Consider the following 12,585-nt stretch of genomic DNA (forward strand, 5'->3'; position numbering starts at 1 on the left):
AATAATAAAGTCTTAAAAATAATAATAATTTGAAAAGCTAGTTAACATATCTGATTATGTCTAATTTTAGAAGTTAAGGCAAAGTATTTAGGCTCTATGGAATAAGCAAGAGGTTGTAACTAGATTTGCAGAGCTAAGCAGTATCTGAGTCCCAGTGGAGAGACCACCTGTGGCTAAATGAAACATCTCAAGGTTGGTTTGCGTGGGAGTAGGAGGAGAGTAGCATTGTCCAATTGAGGTTCTTCATGAAGGATGTTCAGCAAATAAATAAAAGAATTGAATGTGAATTAAAGTCCCTGAGAATCTGAATTCAACATTTTACTCTGAGGGGAGGGCTGTGATAAATTTTGCCAACTTTTGTATCCTCAGCCCCTGTAGATGCCTCTTCCATAGAAGGCACTGATACACATCGGTTAAATGAATGACTAAGAAGGTCAAAAGTTTTAAGCATTGCATAAAGCATATGGAAACTGGAAGGGGGTCAACCATTTAGTAGCTGAATGGATCAGCTACTAAAGATACAAGTGGAATAACAAATGGATTAGGCAAATTGTTCAGAAAAGAGGTTATAAAATGCCCAGTTCTATTGGATGGTCGTTCTTAATGCATAAGACACATAATAGGCACTCAATAAATACTGGCTGAATTAATAAATGAAATGAAATCTTCTCTAGGAATCACATTGTTAACTGTGGCTCAAGAGGATTAGTGTGGTTAAAGTGGAAGGGGAATTGGGTATGGCAGAAGACACCCCAGGCAATGAGAATAATTAGGTGTCCATTGAATGTCCCAGGGGGAACACCCAGGAAGGATTGGGAGGGGAGGACCCACAGAATTTGACAACTAATTGAGTGTGGAGATGAGAGCATGGTAGAGATCAGATGCTCAATTGAGTTAAGGAGGACCATCCTGATGCCATTAACTAAATAAGGGAAGAGCAGACTTGCTGGGAAAGAGGTACATTCTGTTTTTAATATGCTGAGCTGAGGCCATTGTGGGACATCTGTGGATAAATCTGTAGGAAGAAATGCAAGAGCTGAATTAGAGAGTATTAATTCAATGCCAGTGATACAGGCTTAGAGGTCACTATTTAATATATAAAGGCATATATTAAATCCATGCAAAGAGGTGAGATAATCAGGAAGGAATGATGTAAAACATAGAATGAAAAGGGAACTACAAGAACAACTCTAAGAATCTGAACATTTAAGGAAGAGAGGAAAAACAGGAGACAAAAAATGGTTGGAGAAACAAAGCGATTAAAATTATCTGGTGTCAAAAAACTCAAGACACTTGAAAGAAATGATTTATCATCTCACATTTTTATCCCTTTCTATGTGCATTGTTTCAGTTAGGTTTCCAAAAGAACCTGCATTATCTGAGGCTGATAAGGGAAAGAGTTAAGAGGAAAATCTTGTTTCCTGTGACTTTAAGCCCAGATTCTTAAAGGTATATGGTTCCGAAGCTGAACCAAATGGAGACTGAATGGATGTATGGATTTAGGGATCAAGATGTCACAGGCATCCTTTGAGAAAACATATTCTCTAGGAAAATGGAACTGGAATGCATGGAGTTAGAATCATTCGGCAGTGGGGAAGTAGAGGCAATTATTAACTAACACACACACAACTATTAGAGACTTAAAAAGACCTTTCTAGATGTCTATGAATAGAAAGTAGAGGGAGGAATGTGTTAGAGTTCTTAACAGGAAAATGATAGACCTCAATATCTGAAGTACTTTAGCTATTTATGAATTTTATGAACCTTCATTTATGAATATATTACAGCAAAAGGGAAGGATTTATCAGATAGTGAAAGAATTTGTCTCTGGAAAAGTACAAAAAATAGATTTGTACTTATCACTAAGCTCTTGGGCCTATTTCAACCAGATATGTAAGGAAACTAAGGTAAAGCCATTTTACTCAGACTGGTTGATGCATCCCTACATGAATTAATTAAAGGATTTAGACACAGTTGCATTTTTAACATTCATATGCATTGTTGGAGATCTTCAGATTATGGGAAAGAAAATGAATAATTCCTTGGGTGGTCGTATTTATTGCCATACTTGCAGTTAATTTACTTCACAGTTCAGCCACTCCAAACTGAAGAGCAGTCGTGTTTTCATTTTCAGGGTTTTTAACCTGTGGAATTGGATGGGCTTCCTTTGGGCCCCAGGACTCTCTGGAAATTAGACACAAAATGTTGAATGTATGTACATTTTTATAGGGAAAAGTTCCCTGGCTTTCATCAGGATCCCATACTGCCCATCAGCTTCCTTGTTGAGATGAGCATTATCTACAGTTACAGCTGGCTTTCAAAAGTAATTTTTAGTGCCTCTTTAACTTGGTGAAAATGACCTTGTCATACAGCTGTGGCTTAAAAATAAAAAAAATTTATTTTCATTTTCCACAGCACAATTTTGTTCCAAAATCCCTCTCTTTATTTTTAAAATCAAAGCAGTCCTACAATTCCTGTGGTAGATGATTTGAGGTGCTTTGATTTGGTAACTTGTAAGGAAGAGAAAAACTGGCTTTGAAATCATAAGGTTTTTATTTGGACAGCAGGTGAAAAAATGATTTTCCCTATGTAATAAGCAAAAGAACTTTCTAACCTTGGAATCTTTTTTTTTTTTTTTCCCTATTCCACATGCTAGAAATAGCAATTTTTACGTTCTTATAAATGTTTATAAGTTTATGTGAATTATTAATTTAGAAATACAGGCATAAGAGAAAACAGCTGTATCAGAATATATAACCTGTGGGCTCTGAACCCAGGTGTTCTCATCAGACACCATGGTGTTAAACTTAACAGCCTCTGAGATGTTATCCAGATCAGGTGATAACTATGAAGGAGACCAGTCCGATTAGTAATTTGTCATGACCCCAGTGAACTGACTATTCATTATTTTGCCTCAATGTTTGTGATTAGCTGTATTTTTTGATAGCAAAATAAAATTGATGTTTATATAGAAGAGACATTGTAGTCTATGAAACCAGAAAATTTTGTGTATGAATACAACTATAGATAGATAGATAGATATAGATTTTTTTACCCACTTACCTAAATATAATTCATTAGAAATAGAACTCAAGAAATTCTTACTCTGTTTATTCCTCTGAGTAGAAGTCTCTATTTCCTATGTGAAGTAAAAGTTATATTCTAATAAACTCAATTTTTCAAGCTAATTAGGCATCCCTGAGTTGTTGATGTTTACCAGGTAGACATTCCCCAAGTTTCAGTCCTCTGTTCATTCAAAAATATCACTTATCCGGGCGCCTGGGTGGCTCAGTGGGTTAAGCCTCTGCCTTCAGCTCAGGTCATGGTCCTGGGGTCTTGGGATCGAGCCCCGCATTGGGCTCTCTGCTCTGCAGGGAGCCTGCTTCCCCCTCTCTCTCTGCCTGCCTCTCTGCCTACTTGTGATCTCTGTCTGTCAAATAAATAAATAAAATCTTTTTTAAAAATCCACTTATCCATATTTAACTTCCACATACTAACCTTTGCATTTTTGCATCTTGGAACCTGTGAATAGTAACTCAAGGAAGTTACAGGGGAAAATAAAAAGAAGTCTTTTTATCAAGATTTTACCCATTTGTTGTTAAGCCTAAAGCTGAAGCATCTAGGTACAGCGTGATTCTGGGGGAAAGAGCAGACTTTGGAGTTTGAGACTAGCATTTAAGTCTTACTTATAGTGTGTTTTAGCTTTAAGACTTCTGGCTTTTCATCATTATCTTTGTGCCCTATTTCCTCATTTTTTGAAAGTGAATAGTAATATTTATTTTATCTTCCATAGTGAAGTCCAAGACTACTAAATGTGATTAGATAAAAATGGTTGGTAACATCCCCACCCCTCAAAGAAAATACATAAATGTACCCTGTGGCCATTTGTAACCCTTTTTGCAAAACATTTTTAAAAACTATCTCACCTCAGTGCCCCTGGGTGGCTCAGTGGGTTAAAGCCTCTGCCTTCAGCTTAGATCACGATCCCGGGGTCCTGGGATCAAGCCCAGCATTGGGCTCTCTGCTCAGCAGGGAGCCTTCTTTCTCCTCTCTCTCTGCCTGCCTTTCTGCCTGCTTGTGATCTCTGTCCATCAAATAAATAAATAAAATCTTTAAAAAACCAAAAACTACCTCACCTCTTCTTGTTTTTCCTTCTCATTTCCTATCCTCTCACTTTCCTATCATTGCATTCTCTGTCATAATCTTGACAATAATCTGCAATGCAGTTTTTAAAAGTTCTTTCTCTTTCTCAATATTTGTTAGTATGAAAATGAAATAAAACATATTATTTATATATGGAAGAATTTCATGGATGCTTTGATCTGTCAAGGAAGTCAGTGGAAACAGGATTATAGATTTATAGGGGTGCAAATGAGTGAGCAAATCTTTGCTGATACATGTTCTATAAACACACCACGTTTGGACCCAGGCAAATGATGGAAGAAGGAGGAAAAGCGGGAAAAGTTAAGACCAGAAGCAGGAGGCTGAGGAACTGCCAAGGAGAAGCACATTCTAGAAAATAAAGCCCTTCCTGGGTGTGGCCAATGTTCAAACCTGCGGACACTTTTTTTTTTTTTTAAAGATTTTATTTATTTATTTGACAGAGAGAAATCACAAGTAGACTGAGAGGCAGGCAGAGAGAGAGGGAGGGAAGCAGGCTCCCTGCTGAGCAGAGAGCCCGATGCGGGACTCGATCCCAGGACCCCGAGATCATGACCTGAGCCGAAGGCAGTGGCTTAACCCACTGAGCCACCCAGGTGCCCCCTGCGGACACTTTTTTTCTTTACTTTTTGTACAATTAAAGACTTAAGAAGTCTCTAATTCATGGAAATTTATCAAAAAAGAAAACAGTGCTTACTTAAGACTTCTTAATAGACGCATGGATTATCTCATACTGTCATTAGATTTCATGGATTCTTAGATGTCAAACAATGCTGTTTAATTTTTACTGCTCGTAATGGATTAGAGTCAAGTTGCATTGTACATAGTACATTTGTACATCAAGGAATTTCTCTAAATGAAAGGCAATAGCACTGAATTGCAGGCTGTTTTGATTTTAGTTTTTGTCTTGCTATTGTATGCTCAGGAAATCTTTAATCATTTTAGCTATAATAGCTGTCATATAACTATGAAGTGTTGTGCAAGATGCAATGAAGGTGGTTATTAAGAGACAGAGTCTGGAACAGGACCCCCCACCCCGCCTCCCACCCCAGTTTTAAATCCCAGCTCTGGATAAAATGGGCTCATAAAATACCAGGTTCATAAAACTGATAGAGGTTCAAACAAGCTGATAAATGGAATAGACTCATGGAACATGAAGCTACTATAAATATTCAGATGTTAACTATGATTGTAATTCCTACCGGGCTGAGTTCTGGTGCTATTTTAAGTACTTATAGAATCTTACAATGTATCTTTATATGAGAATTGAATTTGTAATCATCCCTTTTTGATACTGAGATTTGGTTTGGTGCATGTATTTAAAGTGCTGTAAAGTTGTTGATGGAAGATAGGATTACAATTAGTGGTGGCTGCTTCTGGCCATTTCCATGAAGGACACATAGATGTTTTCCAGAGTACGTGTGTTCCCAAGTATGATTTAGGCTTTCTGGGAATTGATATCTAATTTTGGGCGGATTTCTCTTTATCAAAGATTTGGCAGTTCTTTAAGGTAAAATAAAAAATATATATTTTTAAAAAATTTATTTATTTGTTTGGAGGGGAGGGGCAGAGAGAGAGAGTCTTAAAAGAATTGGTGCAGAGCCCACGTGGGGTTCGATCTCATGACCCTGAGATTATCATCTGAGCAGAAGCCAATAGTTGGATACTCAACTGACTGAGCCACCCATGTGCCCCAAGGTAAAAATAAAAATATTATGGGTGAGTTTCTAACAATTTAGGAAAACATTTGATTTTCTTAATTCTCAATTGTTGGGTTTGCTTTGTTACTAAAAAGCACAAATTATGTTTGAGTCTCTCATGTGTTAGACATTATTATGTATTTCTTTTTTTATTAATTATTTTTATTAACATATAATGTATTATTTGCCCAGGGGGTACAGGTCTGTGAGTCATCAGGCTTATATTATGTATTTCTTTTTGGTATCCTGCCCTTACCATTGGTAAATATGGCTAATGAAAAAAATATATAGCTTGAATATTAACTTTTCATCATTTATTTTATTATGGAGTAGAAAAATATAATTAGGCTATATATTCATTTGATAGAGAATGCTCCAAATAGCAAAACTGAAGTTTAAGCTTATTTAGCAAGCTTGATCTGTATTGAAAAATACCAAAAGGAATGAAGAATAGATTTGGAGTTTTATTAGCAGAGAATAAAAATTTTTAAAAATGTTCACAAGTAGAGGGTCAGATAGAAACATTTCTTCATACATGCCATTCATAATGAGATAAGCACATGTCAGAAGTACTTTATAAATTTTATAACATTTACATATAAAGAAGAATTCAGACTTTGCTATCAATAATTTGTGGTTACAAATATGAAATTAGAAACTAGGAGTTAAAGATTTCTTGGGTGGCTCAGTCAGTTAAGTATCTGACTTTGGCTCAGGTCATGATATCAGGTTAGCGGGTTCCCCCTAAAACAGGCTCTATACTCAGTCTAGTTGTCTTTCTCCCTCTGCCCCTCCCCGATCTCAGACTCTGTCTTTCTCTCACAAGTAAATAAAATCTTTTTTTTTTTTTTTAAGATTTTATTAATTTATTTGACAGACGGAGATCAAAAGTAGGCAGAGAGGCAGGTTGGGGGCGGGGAGGGAAGCAGGCTTTCCGCTGAGCAGAGCCAAACGCAGGGCTCGATCCCAGGACCCTGGGATGACGACCTGAGCCGAAAGCAGAGGCTCTAACCCACTGGGCCACCCAGGCGCCCCACAAATAAATAAAATCTTTTAAAAAAAAGCAAAAAAGAAAGAAACTAAGAGTTAAAATCAGTAAGAGAAGAAGCTCAACTTCTCACTCTAATCCTGTTGTAGACAGAAATCAAACTATAAGTCAGCTTAATAGCTTTTGTGCTTTCTCTAAGGCAGAAATACAGAAAACATCTTTTTTCCTCTGGAAACAGAAAATACGTATTTCTTTTTCGCCAGCATCTTGACTCTTTTCTCTATCTGCTGCCATTTTTAGAGCTGGATATTACTTATTTCTATTTGAAGATATGTAGGAAAATACTTGGATAATACCAGATTACACGTCAACAGGAAACTGTTGGCTTCCCCACCCCCCCACCCCCCCACCCCCGCCCCAAGTAAAGGAACAACAACAACAACAACAGATATGTATTAGGAATTATTTTGGCTAATTTTGTAACTCAAAGGCGATTTGTTGTTTTTATTTGTTATTTATTTAATTTTCTTACATTAAAAAGAGCTCAATAGGCGGCTGAGTTGGAGTGGATGTCTCCGAATTTTCTGAAATTGGACAATATTTGCTTATCTGGGATGCATACTGTCTACAGCACCATAGGAAAAGGGGGTAAGCAAAAGGAAGCTCCAGACACATTTGTCGCCTTTTCTGGAAAAAGCAAGTGCTTTCCCAGAAATCTCTTTAGCACTCTTCTCCTTGAATCTCCTAAGCCAGACTGTTTTATATGGTAGATTAGTTTGCTAGGAATGCTATAACAAAATATCACAGGCTGAGTGGTTTAAACAACAGAAGTTTATTTTCTCACAGTCTGGATCTCAGAAGGCCAAATCAAGGTGCCATCACGACTGGTTCCTGGCTTGCAGATGGCTGTCTTCTTGCCACTGTATCCTCACGTGGTCTTTCCTCTGTATGCACACACAGAGAACTGGGTCAGGGCCCCAAACCTCATGACCTCATTTAATGTTAATTACCTCTCTTATGGCCCTATTTCCAAATACAGTTTCATTTGGAATTAGAGTTTCAACATAAAAAATTTTTGAAGGAAGAGAATTTGGATCATAACATGGTTACCTATAGCTTTAAATAACATTGGATTGATCAGGATTGTCAGGTGAAGTTCAAAGTAGGGTTTCTCATTTGGGGTTGGATAATTGTGGACATTTTCCTGTGCACTTTCTTTCTTTCTTTTTTAAATTTTATTTACTTATATAAAATTTTATTTTATTTACTTATTTGACAGATGGAAGATCACAAGTAGGCAGAGAAGCAGGCAGAGAGAGAGGACAGAGCAGGCTCCCTGCTGAGCAGAGAGCCTGATATGGGGCTCAATCCCAGGACCCTGAGACCATGACCTGGGCTGAAGACAGAGGCTTAACCCACTGAGCCACCTCGTGCCCCCTGTGCACTTTCTGATCGCTTAGCAGCATTCTTGGCCTCTGCCTAGAAAACAGCAAGTAGCAAATTCACTTACCTGTTCCCTCTTCCAAGCTTGCGACATCTAAACATGTCTCTGAACATTGCCAAATGTACCCACGGAGTGAGAGTCAAAATCACATCCCAATCTCCCCAGTTGAGAACCACTGGCCCCTGAACAAAATAATGGATCTGCTAGTTACAATGTTAATATATTATGAGAGAGCAGATTATAAGGGAAAGCTGTAGGACAATTAATAGAGCCTGCTATAGGATTCCCTGTGTCTTCTATAATCTGTTTCTTATCCCAGTGCTGGCTTGAATTCCTGATGTCAGTGTCAACCCTGCAGCCTTCCTGGTGGAAACCGTTGCCCTTTTCCCCGTTCTTACCTCAGGGCTGGAGATAGCATGGATGTCTGCGTTATTACACTCTCACTCAAGGAGTCCTACTGGAAAAATTATTTCAATGAATTGGAACTTTAATTCCATTGATCCCACTATTTATTTCTCTTGGTCCATCAGCTTTAATCCTGGTTTATAATGTACACAGATTAGATTTCTATCCTTTTGATCAGTCTCTTACAGTTCCTCTTGCTTGCCTTTTTCTCCTTATCTTATGTGCGCCTACACTCCAACTCTGGATCTACCCAAACTCACTTTTCCATAACTGTAACTTAACAGTAAAAAACAACAACAACAACAACAAAAAAAAAACTAATGCAATTAATAAATCTGATTGCTTTCATTTTAAAAATTCATGATCACAAACCTGAAATCTTATCTTATGTTCCATTTGCAGGTTCACATTTTCCCCCTTCATGGTAACTATTTCACATCTTTTTTCCCCTCAGATTTGCATTCTGAAAATCAGATTCCATCATCAGCAAAATCCCCTGTGTCTCCACTCTTTTCTCAAGGTCCTCTACGTTCTTGCTCTAAATGAGTTCTTTTTTCCTTGCCAGTTCCTTAATCTAGAGTGTCTCTGCTGCTTCAATTATTTCTGACCTCTGTTATAGAATTTACCTGATTAGAACAGTCCTGCATAGATAATCCTCTTTGGATTAGTTTAAACTCAATTTATTAGATATTTAAATACTTCTTCAAGATCTCTTTTACCTTTGCCTTTACAAAGTAACCTAGGGAGAGTAATATCCCATCATATTCATAGTCTGCATTCCCATTTGAGAGGAAGGGATGACATCAGGTGTGTATATGGTGAGAACAGAATCTTTCTTTTCTTTCTTTCTTTCTTTTTTTTTTTTTTGGTTATTGGTTAACATGTAATGTATTATTTATTTATTTCAGGGGTACCGGTCTGGAATTCATCAGTCTTACACAATTCACAGCACTCACCATAGCACATAACCTCCCCATTGTCCATCAGCCAGCCACCCCATCCACCCACCCCACTCTGCTCCAGCAAACCCTCAGTTTGTTTCCTGAGATTAAGAGTCTCTGATTTGTCTCCCTCTCTGGTTTTGTCTTGCTTTCATTTTGTCCCCTTTTTTTCTATGATCCTCTGCATTCTTTCTTAAATTCCACATATCAGTGAGATCATATGATGATTGTCTTTCTCTGATTGACTTATTTTGCTTAGCGCAATACCCTCCAGTTTCATCCACATTGTTGCAAATGGTAAGATTGCATTTTTCATGGCTGCATAATATACCCACACACACACACACACACACACACACACACACACACATCTTCTTTAACTGTTCATTTGTTGATGGACATCTAAGCCCTTTCCATAATTTGGCTATTGTGGCCATTGCTGCTATAAACATCGGGGTGCACATGTCCCTTCAGATCACTACGTTTGTATCTTTGGGATAAATACCCAATAATGCAATTGCTGTGTCACAGCGTAGCTCTATTTTCAACTTTTTGAGGAACCTCTGTACCGTTTTCCACAGTGGCTACTCCAGCTTACATTCCCACCTGCAGTGTAGGAGGATTCCCCTTTCTCTAGAACCTTGCCAACATCTGTCATTTCCTGACTTCCTCATTTTAGCCATTCTAATTGATGTGAGGTGGTATCTCATTGAGGTTTTGGTTTGTATTTCCCTGATGCTGAGTGATGTTGAGCACTTTTTCATGTGTCTTTTGGCCATCTGGATGTCTTGTTTGCCGACATGAACAGACATTTTGGCAAACAATCAAGCCCATTGCTTGATTGGATTAATTGTTCTTTGGGTGTTGAGTTTGCTTAGTTCTTTATAGGTTTTGGATACTAGCCCTTTGTCTGACATGTCATTTGCAAATATCTTCTCCCATTCTGTTGGTTGTCTTTTAGTTTTGTTGACTGTTTCCTTTGCTGTGCAAAAGCTTTTGATCTTGATGAAGTCCCAGTAGTTCATTTTTGCCCTTGCTTCCTTTGCCTTTGGCAATATTTTTATGAAGAAGTTGCTGCAGCTGAGGCCAAAGAGGTGGCTGCCAATGTTCTCCTCAAGGATTTTGATGGATTCCTATCTCACATTGAGGTCTTTCATCCGTTTTGAGTCTATTTTTGTGTATGGTATAAGGAAATGGTCGAGTTTCATTCTTTTGCATGTGGCTCCCTTTTGTCCCCTATGATTTCTCCAGTTTTCCCAACAGCATTTGTTGACGAGACTGTCTTTTTTCCATTGGACATTCTTTTCTGCTTTGTTGAAGATTAATTGACCATAGAATTGAGGGCCCATTTCTGGGCTCTCTATTCTGTTCCATTGATCTATGTGTCTATTTTTGTGGTAGTACCTTACTGTCCTGATGATTACAGTTTTGTAATAGAGCTTGAAGTCTGCAATTGTGATGCCACCAGGTGTGGTTTTCTTTTACGACATTCCTCTATTAGGGGTCTTTTCCGTGTCCATACAAATTTTAAGATTATTTGTTCCATTTCTTTGAAAAAGTTGATGGTATATTGATAAGATTTTATTAAATGTGTAGATTGTTCTATGTAGCATAGACATTTTCACAATATTTGTTCTTCTAATCCATGAGCATGGAACATTTTTCCATTTCTTTGTGTCTTCCTCAATTTCTTTCATGAGTATTCTATAGTTTTCGGAGTACAGATTCTTTGCCTCTTTGGTTAGGTTTATTCCCAGGTATCTTATGGTTTTGGGTGTAGTTGTAAATGGGATCAACTCCTTTATTTCTCTTTCTTCTGTCTTGTTGTTGTATATAGAAATGCAACTTATTTCTGTGCAGTTGATTTTATATCCTGACACTTTACTAAATTTTTGTATGAGTTCTAGCAGTTTTGGTGTGGAGTCTTTTGGGTTTTCCACATAAAGTTTTATATCATCTGCAAAGAGTGAGAGTTTGACTTCTTTGCTGATTTGGATGCCTTTTATTTCTTTTTGCTGTCTGATTGCTGAGGATAGGACTTCTAGTACTAGGTTGAATAGCAGAGGTGATAGTGGACATCCCTGACATGTTCTGACTACAGGGGGAAAGCTCTCAATTTTTCCCCATTGAAAAATGTATTTGCTGTGGAGTTTTCATAGATGGCTTTTATGATATTGAGGTGTGTACCCTCTACCCCTACACTGTGAAGGATTTTGATCAAGAAAGGATGCTATACTCCATCAAATGCTTTATCTGCATCTATTGAGAGTATCATATGGTTCTTTCTATTATTAATGTATTATATCACATTGATTGATTTGTGGATGTTGAACCAAACTTGCAGCCCAGGAATAAATCCCACTTGGTCATGGTGAATAATCCTTGTAATGTACTGTTAGATTCTATTGGCTGGTATTTTGGTGAAAATTTTTACATCCGTGTTCATCAGGGATATTGGTCTGTACTTCTCCTTTTTGATGGGGTCTTTATCTGGTTTTGGAATCAAGGTAATGCTGGCCTCATAAAATGAGTTTGGCAGTTTTCCTTCCCATTTCTGTTTTTTGGAACAGTTTCAGGAGAATCAATATTTCTTCTTTTTTAAAATTTTTAAAAAATATTTTATTTATTTATTTTACAGAAAGAAAGAGCTCACAAGTAGGCAGAGAGGCAGGCAGAGGGAGAGGGGGAAGCAAGCTCCCTGCTGAGCAGAGAGCCTGATGCAGGGCTCGATCCCAGGACCCCAAGACCATGACCCAAGCCAAAGACAGAAGCTTAACCTACTGAGCCACCCAGGTGCCCCATTAATTCTTCTTTAAATGTTTGGTAGAATTCACTTGGGAAGCCATCTGGCCCTGGGCTCTTGTTTTTTGGGACATTTTTTTGATGACTGCTTCAATCTCCTTAGTGGTTAGGGGTCTGTGCAGGTTTTCTGTTTCTTCCTGGTTC

At 37.8% G+C, this 12,585-nt stretch overlaps 1 protein-coding gene across 1 annotated transcript in view; it reads left to right on the top strand.

Moving 5' to 3' along the window:
• ROBO2 (roundabout guidance receptor 2) overlaps positions 1-12,585 on the top strand; it is a 1,684,719-nt gene that overhangs the window by 215,462 nt on the left and 1,456,672 nt on the right. The window lies entirely within an intron of this gene.

This window comes from Neovison vison, chromosome 6 (assembly GCF_020171115.1).
Source record: "Neovison vison isolate M4711 chromosome 6, ASM_NN_V1, whole genome shotgun sequence".
NCBI lineage: Eukaryota > Metazoa > Chordata > Mammalia > Carnivora > Mustelidae > Neogale > Neogale vison.